This window comes from Vulpes vulpes, chromosome 9, assembly GCF_048418805.1.
Source record: "Vulpes vulpes isolate BD-2025 chromosome 9, VulVul3, whole genome shotgun sequence".
Lineage (NCBI taxonomy): Eukaryota > Metazoa > Chordata > Mammalia > Carnivora > Canidae > Vulpes > Vulpes vulpes.
This window is the reverse complement of record NC_132788.1, coordinates 25062941-25086076: the sequence shown is the minus strand read 5'-3', so window position 1 is coordinate 25086076 and position 23136 is coordinate 25062941. Positions and strand designations below refer to the sequence as shown.

Below are 23136 nucleotides of genomic sequence, written 5' to 3'. Positions count from 1 at the left end.
AGTGGTTCTTGATTTTCCTGGTGCTCCCAGGCTTGTTTACTCGTCTTTCTAGCTTGAACCAAGCAGCCCTTTTTTTTTTTTTTTTTTCCTAGCAAAAGGGCTATTGGTATTTGTCTGCAAATAACTGGGTTTCCTGATGATAAGCTTGTAAGAAGGAGGTAGGGGGGATAAAATAGGGCTAAAAGAAAAAAAAAAGATTAGCTTTTAGCAATTTTGAGTGTAGCTTGGGGTCAAATAAAAATTTTGAAACATGTTTTGAATTTGAAATCTAAATCTAAAAACATCTCTAAACACCCAAATCCATATAGAATCAAAAAGGTAGTGTGTTTGATACCGGGGATACTTTTTTTGATTGGTAAGATGCAAAAGAACAAAGGGGGAGCAGGACTAGGAGAATGGGGAAGAGAAAGATTTTGAAATACTAGTAAAATATAACAGCATACATTTAATAACTAGGTTTCTTCTGAACAAGCTGAAGTCCTCTCTCTCTCCTTGTCTTCAGCTCGTTAAGTGTTAGCAGTAAGAATCTTGGTGTCAGGTTAAAGTTCCTGAGAGAATTGTTCCTAATGTAATCCATCCTAGATATTTATTAGCAGTAAGCTTTTTGGACATAATGAAATGGAGTTCAGTTTCACAAGTTTTTTAGGCAGAACATCCCCCCCCCCCCCCAACTGATCTCAGTCTTAATTGTATTTGGGCAAAGTAAGAAGTCCAGATTTTGGAACAAACCAACAAGTACATTTTAAGTGTGGATTTAGGATTTAAAGTTGTTTAAAATAGGGTGGTGTATTTGTTTCCCAGATCTTCATTGGACTTTTAAGATTTATAATTTTTTTTCAAGATTAGAATATATGTCTAAATATTTCATGAAGTTTTGAAAGTATAAAGTATCAAAAGATATGTGAATTAACTTAGTTATTCCAAGGTAACCATACTTCAAAAGAAGTATTTGTTGAAGAAGGATTTTATTTATTTCAGTTTTTTCCAGAAAGCTGGTTTTACTTGAAATATTCCAGGAGCAGGATCTGCTCTTTGGTGCCTGTTAGACATGTGGCTTAAATGAAGATAATCATTTGAAATGCTTTACAGAAAGGTTTTTACTTTTGTTTTGTTCTAATTTTGGGGCAATTACTTAATCATACATCATCCGAGTTTTTATTCCAGATTTTTTGGGGTTACAGTTGTTTCCTTAATTATATATGCTACTTAAATTTTGCTATTTCATGTGGTCATGTGACAAAAAGGTCAGGGCCTAGGAATTCTATCACTGATTTGGGCCACATTTCTAAGAAAAGATGTTGGGAAAGTTGTACCTTGTTAAAACGGATTCCACTAAACCACAAATACTTGTCTCTTCACATGGCTTTTTTTTTTTTTTTCCTAACGTAAAGCTACCTAACTCTTGCTTTGACAAATCCTAGTGCTTATTTAAGAGAATTTAGTTTTTCTTGATAGTAGGGTGGTAAAACTTCTCTGTGTGATGCCTTTCCTTTGGAGATAGCACATACTTGATACTGTTTCATCAAATAAGTTTACAGAATATAAGAAAGTATTTTTGGCTAGGCCAGAATTGGAGCATGGAACAGTTGTCAGTGAGATGATTTGGTTTCATGAACCTTTTGCAGAGTATTATTGTGTGATTGAGGTCTGTTTAATGCATGCTTTACCCTCAGTAATTACTTAACATGTAGCTTATAGTATAGCTTTGTGTGCTCTATTTTTCAGGTGCTTGTCCCAGGGATAGAAGGTATATGAGTCATTCATAACAGGAATATGAGTCACACCCGGCTTCAGTTTTTTAGTGAAAGTGTTGTTATTAGAAAGTGTGATCATTTTCTTGGAGGGTTAGACCTTCAGAACAGTTTGATTTAGTTCGCATATTTGCATTGTATGTAAGTGTTTTCCTTCAGTGTATTGGCCTTTCTTTACTTCTGTGCTGCGTTCAGAGGGTGGTCAGTGTGTTGGCAGTTCTCCACGGTAGCGAAGCGACAGTTTGAACGAAAATTTCATCTAATGTCATGGCTTCATGGCCAAATCATTAATCTCCCTATTTATTTTTGTGGATGTGTTTATATCCTTCTATTTCACCAAGTAAAAGAAGAATTTATATAAAATCTTAATAGTGTTAGCCATTTTTAAAGTAAATATCAGCGGTCCTTTCTCTTGGGAGATGGTGTGGCGTGGAGGGTTGCCTTCCAGGGCGAGGAATGGAGAGGTTTCACACATCATAATGGCCCCATCAAATCTATGAACAGTCAAAAAAAAAATTTTGTTTTTCTCAATTTTTTTCTTTTCTTAAAGATTTATTTATTCGAGAGGAAGAGAGGAGAGGGAGCAGGGGGATAGGGAGAGGGAGAAGGAGAGAGAGAAACTACTTAGTAGATTCCTCACTGAGCATGGAGCCCTACTCAGGGCCCTATCTCACAACCTTGAGCTCAGTCGTGCCCTGAGCCAAACCAAGAGTACCCACCAAGGGGCTCCCGCAATTTTTTTCTGTTTTAAGACTGACAATGTAGGGACACGCTCTCTTAATTGGCAGCAAGTATTGCTAGGCTGGTGAAGATGCTTTTTCATTACTACTTCTCCATCCACCCACCCTTCCACCCCATATATAGGGATACTTGACATATTAAGGATCTTTGTTTTTGTTGAATCTTTTGGAATAGTGATTCTTAACTCTGGCTGAGAACAGAACCTACTTAGCTTTAAAAAAGAAAAATAACATACTGAAGGTCCCAGGGTGCAACCCACTCAAGCTTATTTTTAGAAGCTCCACAGGTGATTACATGGGCAGCCAGGCTTGAGAAACACTTTTAGAATTGTTTCAACTTACTCCACTTGGAGATTGTTGTTGGATTTGTGTTCTTAATAAATATGATGCAACAATTGGGAATGGAATGATGAGGTACTATGAAGTTTGGTTCCTGGACACACTGTAACAAAAAGATTTATCTTGGAAACATGAGTATCTGAAAAAGTACTTGGAGCTGTTACAAGTGAATGTACTTATGGTACTCTATTTTTTTCTTTGAGCTGAGTATAGATCTTATTCTGAAAGGATTCCTAAATTGAAAGCAGTCTTCAGTAAATGCAGCCCACTTCTTTGCCTTGTGTGTGATCCGAGGAGTACTTTTATGATTATGTTGCATGTAAAAGGTGTATTAATTTTAATTTTGAAATGATTCTCAAGTAGGCTTGAGGTAAACATAACTGAGTTTACAAGAGGTGTTGGACTAAATGATGATCTATAATGTCCCTCTAGCTCTAAGATTTTGTGATTTAGAAATGGAAATGTTACCTTGCAAATAAGGAAATTTCATTTGTATGGGGCCAGAGTACTAGTCACAGTCAAATGAAGATTGTATACATGTATTTGTTTGTGAGTGTGCGTGTGTAAGTGGCTTTATGTATCTTATTACTAGATGGCATCTCAGTTATTTTAAAAATAATTTAAAAATTTTTATTGGTAAATTTAATGAAATTCTGGTTCAAAAACTCAGTAGTTTTTATTTTTATTTTTTTTTTTTTGAGGAGAAACTTCAGAAAAAAAATTGATCGGAGAAAAGTAAACGTTTTTGTGTAACCAAAAAAATTGTGTTGAAAAATGTTGAGACTGATCAGAAAAATCAGAAAATGGATGTGCTCTTCAGTGTCAATAACTAGAACAATGTGTGGCTGGCAGAGGAATTAGGCAAATAGGTAGTGAAGCAGAATAAATAGGTTTGTGGGAATAAATAGACAAATGGGAATTTAGTAGATAGATAGTAAAGCATTTCTAATCCATGAATGGGAAATGGACTATTTAACGAGTGATTTTGGGGGCATATGACTGCCCAAATGGGTGAAGAACTGATCTCGACTGTATAAAAACAAAAATTCTAAAAGAATTAAGGATGTAAACAGAAGATATTAAACCTAAAGGAAAATGTAGGATAATAATTTTATAATTTTGCAGTGGGCAAGAAGACCCTTTGATATCATCAGAGAAAGATATAAAATTGTCTTTATCTAGTCCTCTTTTCCTCTTCCCACCACCTGAAAAATCATAGAAATATGTGATGAGGGGAAGAGTTACATATATAATTTGAAGAACTACTTCCTAAAGGAGACTGACTATGAAGAGAGAGAGCATCTCTGAAGAGTATTTCTCATTTCTGAGAGATTAGAAACAGTAAAACTTGACATTTACGCTGAATTTACAAGGAAAGGTGATGAAAACAATGGCATGCTTTGAGTAACTTTGCAACTAGTGGGAAGGATAGGATTTCCAGAATGATCCCAGAAACAAAGCATTAAACTCTATGACAGAAGTCTAGCATTCTGGAAGTCTAGTTGGCACATGTCAGAAGTCACAAACAGTTCATTTCTGTCTTTTAACATTATTTGCTTTGATTTTGGAAATTTTATTCCAAGTTAGACAAATGTAACTGATAAATTCTGGACTCTTGAAAGATTTTGTGGGATGCAAAGTTAAATAAACTGTGTTTGTTTATATATGTTGCCTTTTTCACCCTGGCCTGGTTGCTTTACAGTGTTCTCTCTGCAAACAAGTTTATGGCTAACACTTTAATTTATTCTCTATGATGCTCTATTTACCTGTTTTCTTCTAGTTAGAATTCTGAATTTGTTTGTTTGGTAAGTTAAAATTTAAAAAGTCATGAACATACAGCCTCATTTAAAAAATTCAGTGACTTTTGACAGATTTGCCTAAAGACAATCCACTGTTTATTGTTGTTGGAGCTTTTTTTTTTTTTTTTTTTTTAATCTTTCTTTTTCTTTTTTTTAAATTTTTATTTATTTATGATAGAGAAAGAGACAGAGAGGCAGAGACACAGGCAGAGGGAGAAGCAGGCTCCATGCACCGGGAGCCCGATGTGGGATTGGATCCTGGGTCGCCAGGATCGCGCCCTGGGCCAAAGGCAGGCGCCAAACCGCTGCGCCACCCAGGGATCCCAGCTTTTTGTTTTTTAAAAAGAACAAGATAAATGTAGAGTGGTATAAAGGGAACATTGGAGTTAAGAAATTGGGTTTATCATTCTTCAAGTTACAAAAAAAGTCCCTGGTCTTAATTTTCTCGTATCTATCAAGTCAGGAGTTAAAGTTAATGATCTTTAAGGTCTCTTCAATTTTAAAGTTTATTATGCTATCGATAATACTACTCTGAAGTTTTTTTTTTTTTTTAAATTCATGCTCTAGTTAGAACAAATAAAATATTTAAAAATGTATAGGCTTCGCAGGGACTGCTTTGAAATTTTACCATATGTTATTTTGACATACTACACACATTCTCATCATTTTTAGTAACTTTGCTATCTGTAGAGGCATTTTATGTCTTTCTGTAGTTAATGTTAAAATTTATAGAAGTTTAGACTTCCAGAAAATTTATTAATGCTGGTTTATTAGCTAATTTTGTGAATTTATAATTTCGGCTAAAATTAGTCTTTTAAAGTGCTCAGTTTTTGTAATCTTTTACATTTTTTACTGTTAGATTAAGCTAAAGCAATGCATATATCTCAGCTATATATTTTGGAGGTTTTCTGAATTGTTTCACTAAGATTAATAACCTTACTGGAGAAGAACCTCAAAATCACCTACTGCAATTTGTTATTTGGTATGTATTCTGTAACTTTGAAAAAGCAGTGTTTGTAAATTACGTTTTTAAATGATAGCTTCCATGTTAGTTGTGAGCTGTTTTAGAAATAATTTTAAGTAAATTTTGTTTTTATTTTTCTTAGGTTAAGGTATAGGTACTTTTTTGGTTTCTGGGTGTTGCTTGGAGGACTCACTGAATATTATTACAATGTCATTAATACATTTCTACATAGGATTCAGTTTTAGATTTTTCTGTCTAATGTGAATCAATCTTGGTATATTACATTATTTTAATACATCTTAAAACCACCGAATCCTAAGGTATTTTGCATATTGCTAACAAAGTTTCTTGTATCACTTCCATCTTGAAATATCCATTTTTAAAATAGTTTTTTTTTTTTTTTATGGAAGAGTAATTGATATACAGTGTTTCATTAATTTCAGGTATACAACGTAGTAATTTGATATTTCTGTTGTACATTACATTTCTGCCTCAAATGTATTTTATAATTGGAAGATTATGCCCTTTATCCCCTTCACCTCCATTGCCCTACCCTTCTCCCCTCTGTCAACCATCAATTTGTTCTCTGTATCTGAGTTTTTTTCTGCTTTGTTTTTTAGATTCCACATATAAGTGAAATCATTGACTTACCTCCTTAGGATAATACCTTATAGGTCCATCTAGGTTGTCTCAAATGGCAAGATTTCATCTTTTATGGCTGGAAAATACACCACATCTTGTTTACCCATTCATCTGTTGATGGATACTTAGGTTACTTCCACATCTTGACTATTGTATTTGTAAATAATGATTTAAAACATAGGAGTCGGGATCCCTGGGTGGCGCAGCGGTTTGGCGCCTGCCTTTGGCCCAGGGCGCGATCCTGGAGACCCGGGATCGAATCCCACGTCGGGCTCCCGGTGCGTGGAGCCTGCTTCTCCCTCTGCCTGTGTCTCTGCCTCTCTCTGTCTCTCTGTGACTATCATAAATAAATAAAAAAATTAAAAAAAAAACAAAAAAGGGAAAAAAAATAAAACATAGGAGTCCATACGTCTTTTCAAGGTGTTTTTGTTTCAGTGTTTTTTTCCTTTGGATTTATACCTAGAGCTGGAACTGCTAGATTGTATGGTAGTTCTATTTTTAATTTTTTGAGGAACTTCCATACTGTTTTCTATAGTGGCTGCACAGATTTACATTATCAACAGTGCATGAGGATTCCCTTTTCTCTACATCCTCGCCAACACTTATATTTCTTGTCTTTCTATAATAACCATTCTAACCGGTGTGAGGCGATATCTCATTGTGGTTTTAATTTGCATTTCTCTGGTAATTAGTGAAATTGATCATCTTTTTGTGTGCAGGTTGGCCATCTGTGTGTCTTTGGGAAAATATCTATTCAGGTCCTCTGTTCATTTTTTAATTCGAGTGTTTGTTTATTGATTGATTGATATTGAGTTGTAAGAATTCTTTATATATTTTAGATGTTAACCCCTTATTGGATATGTCTTTTGTGACTATCTTCTCCCATTGCTTTTTTATTTTGTTGGTTTCCATTGCTGTGTAAAAGACTTTTAGTTTGTAAAAGCCTTTTAGTAGACCTATTTGTGCATAAGCTTTTTAGATTGTTGTAATCAAAACTTTTGAGTGCAATATTTGGTCTTTTTTAATCGTGAGGATGCTTTTTCTGTTTTATTTGGTTATCAATTTATAGGCATTGGACTGTATGCTCATTACTCATTTCTAGGAAGAAACTTGAATATTCAGTTCATAGAAAGATAAGCAAGTTTTCTTTATAGCACTCTTGGAAGGGAGGTAGAGTTGATAATTATCGCTTACCTTGGGGAGATGGTCTCAAAGAATCAGAGGTACATGAAATAGAAACTTTGTCTTTTACCATTATGTCCCCTTTTCAGTCCATCTTAAATATACCAGACACATGAAGAAAGATAGCAAAGGTGAGGAAGATACCAAATCTATGGCTTGGGAAGCCTGCCAATAAAATAGAGCTGGCAGGGAATTAAGAACCCAAACTCTTCTAGACAGCAGACACAGTCTACTTTCTTCTTCAGCTGTATTTCTTAGAGTGGTCAGAGAACATCTTGAATTTTAGGATAGGCCCAGGGATAATTGAAACACAGATTTGTGGGCTTACTTCATTGCCGGCTTAAGGAATTAGCCTCAGGGATTTGGGCCAGGGAATGTGTATTTTTTCGTAACTTCATTATGGAAACTTTTAAGCATACAGAGAAGTAGAAAGGATAATATGTTGAATACTTGTTACCATCTACCTGGTTTCAGTAATAGATATTTTTGTCAGCCTGTGTTTGTGTCTAACATGCTATGAGATTGTACCTCTTTATACTTCAAATACTAAATACCTAGAATAATTTTACATAGCTGTAATACCATTATCCCATCTAAGAAAATTAACAATAATTCAATAATTATTCCATAATTTTATAGAATCATGTAATAGCTGCTTCATATTCACGTTTGCCCAGTTGTCCCCAACAATTTATCTTTTAGATTTTCTCCCTTCCAAACAGGAATTAAATAAAAATTCACACATTTTTCTTGTTTCTGTAACGCTAGAACAATTCTCTTAATTTTTATTTCCCTCATGATAATTGACTTTTGCAGAGTCTGGGCTGGTTCTCATATGTTCTATATTTTGGATTGCTTAATTGTTTTTTTCCAAGTGTCATCTGACTTACGTCTTTTCTGCGTAAACTTGAAGGTGCATCTGTGTGCTTGATTTTATTCAGGCTACGTATTTTTGCCTAAAATACTGCTTCCTACTTTCTATTTGTGCATCATGTGTTTCAGTAAGCACATGGTACCTGGTTTGTTGCACTGTTAGTGGTGCTACGTTTTATTTCCTGGTTAAGATCCTGATGCCAGATTTTTCTGTATAAAAGTACATTTTCCCCTTTGCAGTCAGGAAGTAATTTGTTGGGTAATAACTTGGCAAAGTGTCAATATTCTGTTTCTTAGCAACCTTTTACTTCCTGGCATTAGTAGCCATTGAGAATGCTTGCCTGTTACCAATTATGAAATTGTTGGTGCATTGTGGGATTTGTATCTTAAGCTCCCTAGTAATTCCTACCTTCTTTAAAGTCTGAGAGACACTTCTCTAGTGGAATCAGTACCTAAGAATAAAAAAACCAAAAATTTGTCCTCAGAAATTAGTATGAACCTAGGCCCTGATGGGTTTTCAGTGGGTTGTCAGTAAACAGAGTTTAAACATCATGTTACTTTTGGAGGAACAAAATAAAGTATGTCTCGTGTTTCTTGTGTGTAATAGCAATTAATTGAGGTAAGGACTAACAGAACCATGTATAAACTATTAGTATGCCTGACTAAAATTAAAGAAGGGTGGAGGAAAGATACAGAAATTACTAAGGAGGAAAGAAAACTATAGAAAAGTCTGTTTTTACACATACTGTCTTTTTAAAATTTTAATGAGTTTTTGCAGCCATTATACAGAGAAGAAATGGGTTTAGAGAGGTTAAGTAATCTGATACTACTGGTAACAGGTGGAAAAAGGTTTTAAAGGCAGATCTCACTGATGGCAAAAATATGTGCAGTTTTCTTCATCAAGACTTCTCTTGTAATGATCAGAAGTCTTTTTCTCGCTAATTACTTTACTTTGGTACTTTGCTGTTCAGATTATTGAAAGTGGAGAAATGATATTCTTGAACTACTGGGGCCTTTTGATGTAAAGCTAAGTTCCCCTGAGACCTCTGATTTCTAGTCTGATGTATCAAACTGTGCAGATAGTGGGGTAGGTTTATGACTCTTGGTTAATTGTAACTGCTAATGTTATTCAAGCAACTGAGTAGTACCACTAGGTCCACATCCCTAGGAAATTATTTTCTATACTTCACCCTTATCTTTTTCTCAGGGTAGATGCACCTTCCATCCCTCGGATTTCTGTATCATTGAAAGGACTATGTAGGGTTGACCACACACTCTCTGGCCACTCTTTATTCTTGCGATCCTACCTAACTGCTGCACTCCTATGTTGGTTCTTTGGTGACTTCTTAGTCATTGAGAACAGCAGTTCTTAAGATCCCTAAGATTATAAAACAGTTGTTTCCAGACTTTGTGCTTTGGAATCATCTGGGAGTTGGAGATTTGAGTACCACCATAACAGATTATGATGTAGTAGGTCTGGGAGGGCCTTGGAATCTCTCTGTTTTAAAGCCTGTGTTTTCACAAAGTTGCCTCAGCACTGCACAGAGGTGATAATCACAGTTGTACAGGCTGATTTTTACAAGATTTGTAGTAGTGGTAGTTCTCAAGGGGAAGGAGTTTATGTTAGAATTACTTGGAAAGTTTTTTGCAAACATAAGCACTGGGCATACTATGTATTGAGGGGTGGAATGTATAAAGGAAGCTGTGATGATGATTTTAATGGATCACACCACTATTTAAACAATCTCCTATTGGACCTTACTTACTCTTAGTTGGAATGGGTAGGTAAAAGTGTATTAATCAAATAGCTAGATTTGCCATGTATATGTATACTAAAGATTTAGGATATTGTAGACATTTAACTTTAAAACTGTATGGCATATAATTGAATATTCCTTTGATTCACAAGCTTCTTTGGAAGTTTGAAGTACTTCAGGGTCATTAACACAAATTACCACTGCTGGTGTTCCAAAATAACAGGTTGGAGGCATTTTATGGTATTGGGGAGATTGATCTTCAACTTAGAGTGAATTTCAGGTCTCGAATCTTCAGAAATGTCCTATTTGTTGAAGTCAGTGCCAAGGATAGGATTCCTAAAAGAAAACTGGTGAATGAAAGGAGAGAAGTGATCTAAAAGGTACAAAATGGGTTTCATTAGAGATAGGAATGAAGGAAGCAGAGAAGAAAAATGACTTAATTACATTTTGCTTTATAGATTTGTGGGCAGAGGGAGGATAACTAAGGAAGGGATCATACAGTGTTTTACTCTGTGATTCCATGTTGGTAGGGTTATCAGTACAGTGGATCAGCAAGGACACCTAAAATCTGCACATACCCAAATAACATCCCTTCTGGCTCCATCTAGGAATGCACTGTGGCAGTGGTAAGAAAACTCAGGCTTCTTGTAACTGGGAATCTTGGGGTCAGGGGATTCAATGGCTGCCCACAGAGTGTATGGGCAAGCACAGTGTGGATTGGATCCTTTAATTTTGGATCAAAATGAGCAAAACTCTCAAATCTGTCATCTTGGTTATAAGGAATGAACCTTTAGAGTAGTCAACTAGATAGTAGTTCTAAAGAGCCCTGTCTATGTATGATGCTGCCATTTTACCTTTAAGGCAAGTTTCATTAAAGCTGACTCTGAACAAAAGATTGTCTTCTGAAAAGGAAGTTGTGTTTTCAAAATTTAAGCAATCCTAAATGGTTTTGCTTAGACCTAGTAGATGATGTACTTTTATTTTTTTATTTTTTAATTTTTTTTAAAAGATTTTATTTATTTATCCATAGAGACAGAGAGAGAGAGAGAGAGAGAGAGAGAGAGAGGCAGAGGCACAGGCAGAGGGAGAAGCAGGCTCCATGCAGGGAGCCCGATGTGGGACTCATCCAGGGTCCCCAGGATCAAACCCCGGGCTGCAGGCGGCGCCAAACCGCTACGCCACCGGGGCTGCCCGATGATGTACTTTTAAACTGGAAAAAAAGGGAAAAAAAGAGAAGCTGTCTATTACTCTATCTGCAGATTAAACAAAAGTTAAGATGAAGCTGAAGTTAAAAGCAATTCCATTGTAAATTTGGAAAAAGAGAATATGTTTGTAGCATTTGTGGACTGTATTTATGGTTGCCCCTGTTTGATAGGGACCACAGAATTTTTAGGTAGTTTTTTAGATGTAGCAGTCTGGGATTAAATGAAATAGCACCTGTCAGACATGTTGAAGGATTTCGAATGGGGGCTCTGTGAGGTTGGATTGTGTCGTTTTGTCTGTTCGCTTGGCATGCGCAGTTCACTATCTCATTTTGTGATAGGCTCATATCTAATGTAGTGTAATACATATGTTCCTGAAAAACCTCTCATTCTGCAAAATTCACGTGTTAAAAATAACAACTGTGGGAAAAATAGGATTAAGGCTAGACTACTTAAAACTGTGGAACTTTGTAACTAGAGCACTAACAAAAACAGTGACAGTTGAATAAAAATACCAGCACAATAGTCTGGGTGATATTTATACTCCATACCAAAATGATTCTAGGCCTTATTTTACCCTGGGACATGCTTTTTTTTTGTTTGTTTTTGATATGTGGATTCTTGGAGCTACCAGTTTCTACTGGAGGCCAGTTTCACCATAATTAAAGCTCTGATATAAGGGATAACCTTCACGAATTTGTTCACAAGCCTCTCAAGGGTAGTGGTAAGCATAATGGGTACTGAAGCCGATAAAGCAACCACCGTTTTGTACCAAAGGAAGGTAAAACTTTGATAAGATTCTCACCATTTTTCTTAAAGTATTCATTTTGTTTTTCCCTCGAAGTCTTTCTCATTATTTGTGAAAAATCTTGCCCTTGATAGCTTCAAAACATTAACCTGCTGGGAAGAATCACTCATGAACCAACACTGCTTTCCTATTACACTGTTGTCATTCCCATTTTGCCAGTCGAGTGTGAGAGAATCCATGTTACAGAAGCATGCATTTTGCCATAACTGACATATTTTTGAATCTGTGACGGTGTCAAGATGCAGCTCTTGAAAATACCAAGGTTCTGTTTTTTTGGAAATTTCTAGTTTGGAAGATACTAGTGTTTCAAGGTTAAGTGAAATTTATTACCCTTCTCATGGTTTGTTGGCCCTTACATACAATAAAGAAGTGAAGAGGGGCTATTTTAATCCATTTTAAAATTTCTGCTTCTGTAATTTAGTCATTGTGTGGAATATGGTAATGTCTCAATGCCGCATCATTTGAACTACATATGTGGAGCAGGAATGGTTTTAAATTTTGGTTCATTTGAAGTGTGGTTATACTGAGTTTTTAAATTAAAATTCATCCGAGCATACAGTAAACAGAAAAAAGAGCAACAGTAGCCAGTTGTCAAGGAAAAAGACTGATGGCTAGAATAAACAGACGGCTTTCAGCAATATAAACATTCTGTTTTCATAGTTTTTTTTTTTTTTTAAAGGATGATTGGGAGAATTTCCAAATTAAGTAGAAGTTAGTTAAATGTGAAAGGCAGCAAATATACGACATTTATGGTAGTGACTGTTACAGCTTTTTTCCTCAGTAACTGTAGTAACAGAAATTTCAGTGGCTTAGCACAATAGAAATGTATTGTCTCCTGTGGTGGTCCTGGCTGATAGTGGCTTTGACCTCCTTTAAGGACTCAACACTCAGCATTTAGCCAGTGAAAAGAAAGCAAATATGGAGAAAGCATAATTCCTTCCTAAAAAACCCTGCCTTGAAGTGACACACATCACTTGTGCTGACAGTCCGTGGTGAAGAAATAGCCCTGTGACTGTAACCAGATCAGGCAGGGCTGGGAAATGTAGTCCTGCCCAGGCAACAGCTTCGTACCCCAGAAGAGGAAGCTTATGTGTGGGTGGACAGACTCAGAGAGAATTTTGTGCTTACACGGGGTATCCTTCACATGAACGGTGTGTGATGTAAATTGCTATTGATTAAAGTATAAAAGAGACAATTTCTTTTTAGAACTTTGATTTATGCTTTAATTCAATATTTTAGGATTTGTGAGGCATGTCAATCCTCTGTTTCATTGCATCCTTTAAAAATGTACTATCCTTAGCCTGAGGCCAACCCCTACTTTAATTGGTCAGGTAAAACAAGTAACTATTTAAATTAACCTTTAAAAATAACTAAGTTCAAACATTTTAAGTGTAGTACATCTAACTCTTGTTAGTGTTTCAAGTTTTAAGAAATAGCTCATCTGATTTAGGGCAATTTGGGATCTCGATATGTCAGCACAGCTGATGTAACTTGAACAAAGCCATGTCCTGCCAACTTGGGGACCTTGTTGGGCACTTTTCCCCTATAGGTACCCCTGAAAGTCCCTTGTTTTCCACCTGTTAATTGTAGAGACTTAAATATATGTGTAAAATTCATACTTATATTTGGAATTTTATGCTGGAACTTTTTTTTAAAATTTATTTATTTATGATAGTCACAGAGAGAGAGAGAGAGAGAGAGAGAGAGTGAGTGAGAGAGAGAGAGAGAGAGAGAGGCAGAGACACAGGCAGAGGGAGAAGCAGGCTCCATGCACCGGGAGCCCGATGTGGGATTCGATCCCAGGTCTCCAGGATCGCGCCCTGGGCCAAAGGCAGGCGCCAAACCGCTGCGTCACCCAGGGATCCCTATGCTGGAACTTTATATTACTAAATCCTAGATTCTTCTTGTTAATAACCACTGGGGAGGGATTAAAATTACCTAAAAATTTCTAACAAAGTTGTTGAAGCATCTAAATAGGATTCAGTGTAAAACTTAAACTAAGATATTTTCTTTCATCCAAGCATGTCAGTATGTTTTATAGGTTCTTATTGGAATCCATAAGATATTTTAAAGATAGAACCTATTACTCTAGTATTGAAGGTTTAACAGTCAGCTGTTTTAGGATGCTTCTTCTGTCAATTCCAAATATTATTTAGGTTGCATTTTCTGGTATTTCTAAAAAGATTTATTTATTTACTTGAGAGAGTAAGAGAGAGAGGGATGGAGGGAGAGAGAATGTGAGCATGGGTAGGGGCAGAGGGAGAAAGAGAGGCAATCCCAAATTCCATGCTGACTATGGAGCCCGACATAGGGCTTGATCCCAGGACCCTGAGATCATGACCTGAGTCAAAATCAAGAGTCAGTCACTTAACTAACTGAGCCACCCAGGCGCCCTTCTGTTATTCTTAATTAGCTCTTAAAAATTAGGTTACTAAAACATTAAAATGATAAATATGTCTGTTATTTAGAGGCTATTTAATAATTAAAGTTCTTCTACATAATATCACCAGTTGAGACTGTATGAGGGGTCTAAATGAAGAGCCTTGTTTTTTCTACAAAGCCAAAATCTGTGACCTGTATGGCTAATAAGTAATTAATATCTTCTCAGACTATTATACTTGAGTGATAAAACTGCAAATTAGAATAAAAAGTATACACTAAAACCGTTCAAAGGAGCTGTATGGTGTTAAAAGTCAAATGCACGTGAGATAAAAATTTTTGTCCTGTTGATCTTATTAATATACTTTTAATACTTTCAGTATATTTATTTATATTATATTGAATTGGCTTAGTCTTTTCCTCCTATTATTGCATCTATTGTAGCCAGGTGATACTACCCAGACTACAAAAACAGACCGGACTCCCCAGGATTTTTTTTTCCCCCCAGGATTGTATAAAGCTACTGGTGACCCTGTCTGAGCTTGATCAAAATAAGTACTATTACATCCAAGCATTGCAGAATGTAATACTGCTGCAGATGTTATAATGCTTACACTGTGTTTAAAAGCTTATTCATAAGCCTTTAATTCATAAGTTCACTTTTGATATAAGTTCTCCAAAATTATACTTAGTGGCATTATAGTAATGTTACCACAGATCTTAGGGAACTCTTGTCAAGGCCAAATAAAAATCAGTGAATTGTTTAATTTCACATAATATTCTTGATTGATACAGATACAACCTTAAACAATAATTTTGTTTTTAAACATTTTATTTATTTATTCATGAGAGGCAGAGAGAGAGAGAAAGAGAGAGAGAGGCAGAGACACAGGCAGAGGGAGAAGCAGGCTCCATGTAGGGAGCCTGACGTGGGACTCGATCCCGGGTCTCCAGGATCACGTCCTGGACTGAAGGCAGCGCTAAACTGCTGAGCCAACCGGGCTGCCCAACAATAATTTTTAAAAAATTGAGCAAATAACACCTCATACCCATTAGAATAGCTACAGTAAAAAACAAACAAACAAAAAAACCAATAAAAACAAATATAACCCAAATAACAAGTATTGGAGTATTGGTGAGGATGTGGAGAAGCTGGGACTCTTGTATGCTGTTGGGAATGTAAAAGAATTCAGCCACTATGGAAAATAGTATGATGGTTCCTCAGAAAATTAAATGTAGATTTAAATATGATCCAGTGATTCCACTTATGGTTATATACCCAGAAGAACTGAAAACAGGGACTTAAAGAGATATTTGTATGCTTATGATCATAGCAGCATTATTTATAATAGCCAAAAAGGGTGGAAGCAGTCCCAGTGTCCATGGATGGATGAATGGGTAAACAAAATATAGCATGTACATAGAATATTATTCAGCCTGACAAAGGCAGGAAATTCTGACACATGCTACAACATGGATGAACCTTGAGGGCTTTATCCTGAGTGACATAAGCCAGTAACAAAAGGAGAGATACTGGTCTGATTCTATTTCTGTGAGGTCCCCAGAATAGTAAAATTCATAGAGACAGAAAGTAGAGTGATGGTGGCCGTCGGCCTGGGAGAGGAGGAATAAGAAGTTAGGTATAGTTTCAGTTTGGGAAGATGAAGAGAGTTCTGTGGTTGGATGCCGGCGGTGGTTGTACAACACCATGAATATATTTCATGCCACTGTACACTTAAATATGGTTAAGATGGTAAATTTTATGTTATGTGTATTTTACCAGTTAAAAAAAATCAGCAAACCCTTCAGATATTTTCATTTCTTTGTGGGCTTACAACTTAAAAACATACAAATGAACGAGCAAGCAAAGTCTTTTTCTCTTCCTAGCCCAGGAATGTTGCCAACTTAAAAAAAAAAAAAAAAGCAATACTAATACTGTCCTTAGAGCCAACCTATTTAGCTTACAGCACACCTCTTATTAGTGTTTTAGCCAGACTGTCCAGCTGGCGATTAGTCTCAGTTGTGTTACTTAAAAATATTTTAAAATTGGACACTTCTGTAACACAGTGTGACCCTTATTAGGTAAAAAGTCCTAGTGTTATCCTCCACAATAATACCTGTAGTGTCAGATTTGAAAAAGAGAACCCCAGGATTATTATATCTGAAATTACTCCAGTAAAAAATGGATAGTATTTTAAATCAAAAGAATGCTCTTCCAAATTCTCCCCACCTGTGGTCATAAGGCCCAGCATTGCCTAATAAGGTGGGCTGTGGGAGCCAGTAGAGCCTGGGTGATTGGTTTCAAGCTTGCCTCAGAGCAGTTGTTAACTTGGACAAGTTATTTAACCTCTCTGTTTCTGAGTTTCCTCATAGAAAAAATACTGCTTATTTTGGGTACAAAGATCAGGAACAGCTTTGTGGAGGATATTAACTTCCTTATGTGATTGTTTGAGAATTAGTAGTTAATAAATGTAAAGTCTGAGCAGAGCACTTGATTCATAGTAAGTGTTCACTAAATAAGTGTTCGATATTAACAGCTTTTTCCACCTGGCTCAGAGTAGTGAGGATTGTACCTGGAATTGATAAGGTTCTCCTTGGCCAAATTTTCCTCCTTAACTGTTATCCAGTCCTCTTTCTATACATATCAAAGTACCTTGCTTAGGTGTTCAAAGTAAATTCTCCAAATAAAGATGTAATAATGCTAAAGCAGTTACAAATATATGTATTAAATGACTGTTTTTATTACTATAAGTGAAACCAAGGGGAAAACTATAGTCACTTTGTAATTTACCTTTGATAAATGCTGGTATAAAAATTGAGTTATGTATATTCAAGAATAAGAATAGGCAGGCATGTGTCTGATATAAAAGTCAAAAACATCTAGCACCGAAAAAAAAAATGTGAGCTTTTTAAAGAAAAATGTTTTGGCACCTGGCTGATTCAGTCACTGGAGCATGTGACTCTTGATCTCCGGGTTGTACTTTCAAGAGCCCCATGTTGGGTGTAGAGATTACTTAAAGTCTTTAAAAAAAAAAAAAAGAAAGAAAGAAAAAGTGTTATTGTAAAATATTATCACACACATAAAACTTTTGACAGAAAGAGATCGTCTTCCTTTAGTTGGTAAGGAAAATATTGTGTATAAGTGGTTTAATTATGCAATAACTCTTGAAAGTCCTCTCAGCAAGGATGTTAACTAGCCATTTTATAACATTATTAACAGATCTTACTTCTCTGAACCTACTACTATCAGATCAAGGAGATCTGCGTTCACAGAGCATACCCCAAACTTTTAAATAGTGGGTTGAAGCAGGGATGCTACTAAACATTCTGTAGTACACAGGACAGTTCTCTGCAACGAAGAATTACATGAGTCTAAAGCATAGAGTGCCAGCATTCAGAAACCCCTACCTAGTCAGCCCTTTGAATACAAAGGGCTCTGTTCAAATTCTTACAATTTTTTGGACCTCTTTTAATTGTTACTATTTACCATGAAAATGGGTCCAGATCTGTCCATTCAAATAATCCCTCTTGATTGTGAACTTTGTTTAGAGGAAGTAGTTTTGGCACTTAGTATTTTTATTTTTTATCTTATTTATAATTTGTTCTTTACTCCTTTAAGAATAGGTTATGTGTCTGATTCACATTCATTTTTTTTTTGCAAAGAAATTTGTATATAGTATGCTATTTATTTGAAAGAATGAACAAACATGGCATTAAAGCATTGCATGGTGTTGACATAGGGCACTTAAGCCACATGCAACTGAATGATAGATACTGAGTACATCAGCAGATGGACGTGAGGGGGAGTCTTTGAACATGCAGCGTGAGTCAGGCTTCAGTGAAGGGTAGAACTTCAATGCCATGTGATGCAAATATAGGTCTAAATACACATATGCACGCACACACAGGAAGTATTTTCATTCTAATGCTGCCAGCTTGTGGGGTTTGCTTGTGACAGTTCCCCCAGGGTCTGATTGGCTCAAGAGGTGGTTTGAATCGTTTGCCTGTCAAATGTTACATCAACTGGAAGTTTGTAGTGATTTATTTTAATCTGTTTTCTGTGTTGGTGGCTAAAGTCTAGGTGTCCAGTAGGAATTAGTAAGTTAATAATCAGTTATTTGCTTTTAATAAAGGGGGCATCTGTCAACTTGTAGTCCTAACTCTCAACCGTATCTGGGTTTTCTCTAACTTGATGCCTGTTCTTTGGGGTACTGGACTCCTCTGGCCCCACTCAGAACCAAAACCAGTCAGAAAATGGAGAATTAAAGAAGTGTTCATCTATACTTTAGCAATTGCCTTTTAAGGGCTTTGTCTCAATTTTATTTATCACTCAAATTACAGTAAAGCTAGAAGTTTTCTGTTTGATTCAAGTTCTTCTGTTTTTTGTTTTTGTTTTTGTTTTTTGTTTTTTTACCTTTCAGATGTTTGTACTTAAACATTCATTTTTTTAGTGATCTTTTTTTTTTAAAGATTTTATTCATGAGAAAGAGGCAGAGCCATAGGCAGAGGGAGAAGCAGGTGTTCCTTTTTTAGTGATTTCTTTGTAAGGAAAGAAATTTTGTAGGAAATTTTGAATCCTTTTCTTGTTCTCCCTCAAGTTTAATGTGTATGCACACAGTTTCTTTTCCGTTGGAATTTAGGTTGTACTCTTTCATAACTGCCTGATGACCCGCTGAAGTCACAGAAGTGAGACTATTTAATGAAGTAATCCATTTTTAATACATTCATTATTTTGGCCCATTTGTAATTTTCCAAAATTCATAATATTATTCTTGAGTTTGCTGCAGGTCAGTTCCAGAGCTGCTAACTTCAAAAGATTATGCCAGAGTAGGGCATTTAATTGTTGAACATGTGAAATTACTGATTTGGCCAGAAAACACATGTGGCCTGTTTTTAGTCATTTCGCCAGTAATAGTGTCAATTTGGGTAACCCCCTTCTCTGTAGGACAGTTTCTTGCTGCTTTTATTGGTTGGAACACCTGGCTCCCACCCCACTTCTGCGGCCTCATACCCTGCTGTCTATGCTGTACACCGATCTCTTGCCTCTGTTATAGAGTGAAGTATGATGAGATCAGTTCTGCATAATTCATGGTGCAGAAGGACTGCAGACTTTCTATGTTAGACAGACTTCAGTTGGAATATACATTAGACCAGTTGTATTAGTTTTCTTTCTAAGGCTGCTGTAACAAGTGTCACAAACTGGTGGCTTCAAACAACAGGAATTTATTCTCTCACTGTTCTGGAGTCAAGTCTGAAACCAAGGTGTCAGAAGGGCCATGATCCTTCTGAGCCTGGCTTGAATGGGTCCTCATCCATTGCTGGTTACTGGTTGTGGCAGCCAGTCCTTGGCTTGAAGCTGCATAACATTGTTATCTGCTTCCATGGTCGCATGGCATTTTTCCCTCTGTGTCTGTGTCAACTTTGCTTTCCATATAAGGATACGGTCATATTGGGTTAGGGACGAGCCTACTCTGGTAAGACTCCACCTTAATGTATTATGTTTTCAAATACCTGGTTCCCAAATAAGGTCATATTCTGAGATACTGGTCCTTAAAAGTCCTAAAAAGATAGGACTTTCACCTGTCTTTTTAAGGGACACAGTTCAACCAGTAACACGCGTGACTTTGGCATAGTAGGGTTTAAAATTGTTTTTCACCGTCGACACATCAGTCTGACTCAAAAATGAAAGTTGTTTAGGTATAGGTAGCTCTTCAGATATGGAAACTAGGTGTTGCTGAAAACAGGTGATAATGAAGGTTATGAAATGGGGAAATCTACAAGCTTTGCTGGATGATAACTAGGAGTCTTTGTGGCTGTACTGTTACGTGTGATGTTACACAACTTGTTCTGCCTAACTCCATACTGTAATGAGAAGATATCCAGTAGGGCTTCACTTTGCACTACTTTAATCCTGCAGATAATGCCTTTTTCTCCATTTCTATAGTGCCATTGGCTTAGGCTTTGGAACAGAGTACTGAGTTCTCAGAGCCTTAGTTTACCCACTGGTGGAATGAGAACTCTGCCTTCCTGGTAGGGTTATTCAAGGTTTGAATGAGACGATGTTGGCGGGGTATCTGGCACACATGGCGTGTTTGCTCTGTGGGAGTTGCCCTCTCCTCTCCATCTTCACCTAACCTGGGCCATGCTGAAAGTGGCTGTCAGCGGAGCAGCTGGAGTCCGTCGCGCTGCCAGCAGTAACATCTTGTTGCCAGTGGTGCCAGCCTTTGCCCAGTGTTGAACTGCCTAAAAATAGTAACCAGGAAGACAGCCAGAGGAGGTCTCTTGCTCTGATTTGGAGGCTTTGTGGGGGTTTTCTTTGAGAAAGATACTCTCATACCTTACCAAGATGCACTGATTGCTTATGGATCTTGTTCCAGTGGGTGTAGTGCCATGGGGCACCATGACACCTCACGTGCCTGGGGTGTCCCCCTCCCTCTTCACTCAGGTTTTTAAATAGTCTTGGGCTGTGGGATGGCAGGGAGTTTTGTGGGACGGTACCTAAATGTTTCAGAAAAGAGTTTGGTAAGAAATTTAGCTTCACATGACTTTTTAAAAAGTGTTTACACTTATTTAACAAATAAAGGGATAGTATAGTAAAATCACTGGTTTACCAGTGTATTTGAAACCATTTCTTACCCTTCAAAGTATCAATATCATGCTTAAGTTTTCTTTTGGGGGGATTTATTCTTGACAGAGTAACTGTAGCAGAATCTTGCTTATCATCTATTGCGTTAGGCGGTTTTACTCAGCTCACCCTCTGTTTCTGATTCTGTAAATTGGAAATGATAGTGCTTATTTCATTAATCTTAAGGACATCCGAACAGGACTTAGGCATATCAGTCAGTTGGATTAGATACTTTCTCAGGTTTATTTCAATTATGAGATTCTACAATTTTTTGAAATCAGATAACTTGTAAAAGTGCTTTAAAGATGCTAAGTATGTACAACAGTGATAACAGTTTGGGAACACAGGGCACACAAGTTGGAAAACTTGTGAAATGAGTTTTACAAGGTTGGTTGTTTTACATCCATGGACTAGTGCATGATTCAGTCCACCTCTTTGGGTTAGAAATTAGTATTTTTTCAGCCTTTTATTTATTTTTATTTTTTAAGATTTTATTTATTTCGGAGAGAGAGCATGAGAATGAACAGAGAGAGGTGCAGAGGGACAAGCAGATTCCCTGTTGAGTGGGGAGCCCCACGTGGGCCTTCATCTCAGGACCCCTGAGATCATGACCTGAGCCAAAGTCAGATGTTTCACTGACTGAGCCACCCAGGCACTCCTTAATTTGTAAACTTTATTTTATTATTTTTTTTAATTTGTGAACTTTAAATGCAAACATCATTTCTCTAATTTTTTGATAAGGAGAAAGTTGCGAACCTGTGGTTTTTTTTAGCACCATGGTGCTATTTCAACAGTCAGAAAAGATTATGAAAAATGCTGGCGAGCACCATTGATAATGTTGGCAGACTGCTGAAGGTAGTGATTACGTTGAGGTGTCATTGATCTGGTAGACAAGGAAAACATACTGGACAAGGTTTGAAAGCCCTGTATTGTTCTCAGAGTGAAATAATTATTTTCAGGTAGATAATCAAAAGTTCAAAAAAAATTTTAAGAACCTTCTAGAGAGGGATCTGAGGACTGGATCTTGCAAACAAATTCTATTTGCTTTTTTCTCCTCCTGTATTTTTATAAAATCTGTTGTCACTAGGTTTAGAAAGGAGAAAGGGATTCTTCTAAGTTACTTTAGAACTTTGGTTACATATTCTCCTATCTAGAATGTCGCTTCAGGGTGTTTGCAAGGTGGGGAAAATATCCTTTGGTGGTTCTTTCTCTTTTGCCTCACTGGATAGTGGGAAAGAAACTAATGGAAAGAGCTGCAGGACTTGCTCAGGAGACTTCAGGTAAGAGCAGGAATTGGAAGAAGGCTAAGGACACGGTCTCTTCCCTGTAAGTCAGTATAACCTTAGAATGGATTAATAAGCAAGCAAATGAAGGCACTTTGTGTTCTCAGCTATAGTCACAGCCACTTTGTTCCTTGAATCAAAGGAAGGAACAGAATGTCTAATTATAATAATCTTCTAATAATTACAATATTTTGCATTCATTTTCTTTTAAAAATCTATTTGAGTAACTACTAGCCTTCAGAAGATGTTGGAAAATAGTATTTAGGCAGCAGCTGGCAGCTACCAGTGTTGGAGTCTGTGCATGCGCAGCTCGTAAAAAGATTTCATTAGTCGGACATCCACTGATTTCCTTATTCCGGCATGAGTACATTCTCTTGAGCAGCTGCTTTGGAAAGAAATGTACAATAAACATTTCTACACTTGTTTTAAATATGTGGGTTTTGTTGGAGTGTCACTTGCCATCTGGTAGAGAGAGGAGTGACTTACTGCTAGAGAGGAAGCGATTGGATTGGAATCCCCGCACGTGTTCCTAATGCAATCTCAGGTTCCCTCCTCATTCCTCATTCACTGAGAGGAAAATTGACAGCTGTAATTATTTTGTTCCATCAGATCCTTAGGAAGAATTGCATGTAGGATAGGATTTATAGAGATAGGTTTTGAACTGTACCTGGTTAAGTAGTTGTTTTAACTTGAAAGCAAATGTTTTTCATACATGTTTATTGAAACTTTAGCTTTTTCAAACAAAAAAATATTGTGAACAAGTCAGATAAAAATACTGATACATATTTTTAA

At 36.6% G+C, this 23136-nt stretch overlaps 1 protein-coding gene and 1 long non-coding RNA gene across 2 annotated transcripts in view; both read left to right on the top strand.

Moving 5' to 3' along the window:
- XKR6 (XK related 6) overlaps positions 1-23136 on the top strand; it is a 310501-nt gene that overhangs the window by 2350 nt on the left and 285015 nt on the right. The window lies entirely within an intron of this gene.
- Positions 1-23136, top strand: part of LOC112926761 (uncharacterized) — a 92733-nt gene that overhangs the window by 975 nt on the left and 68622 nt on the right. The gene's annotated exons all lie outside the window — the stretch shown is intronic.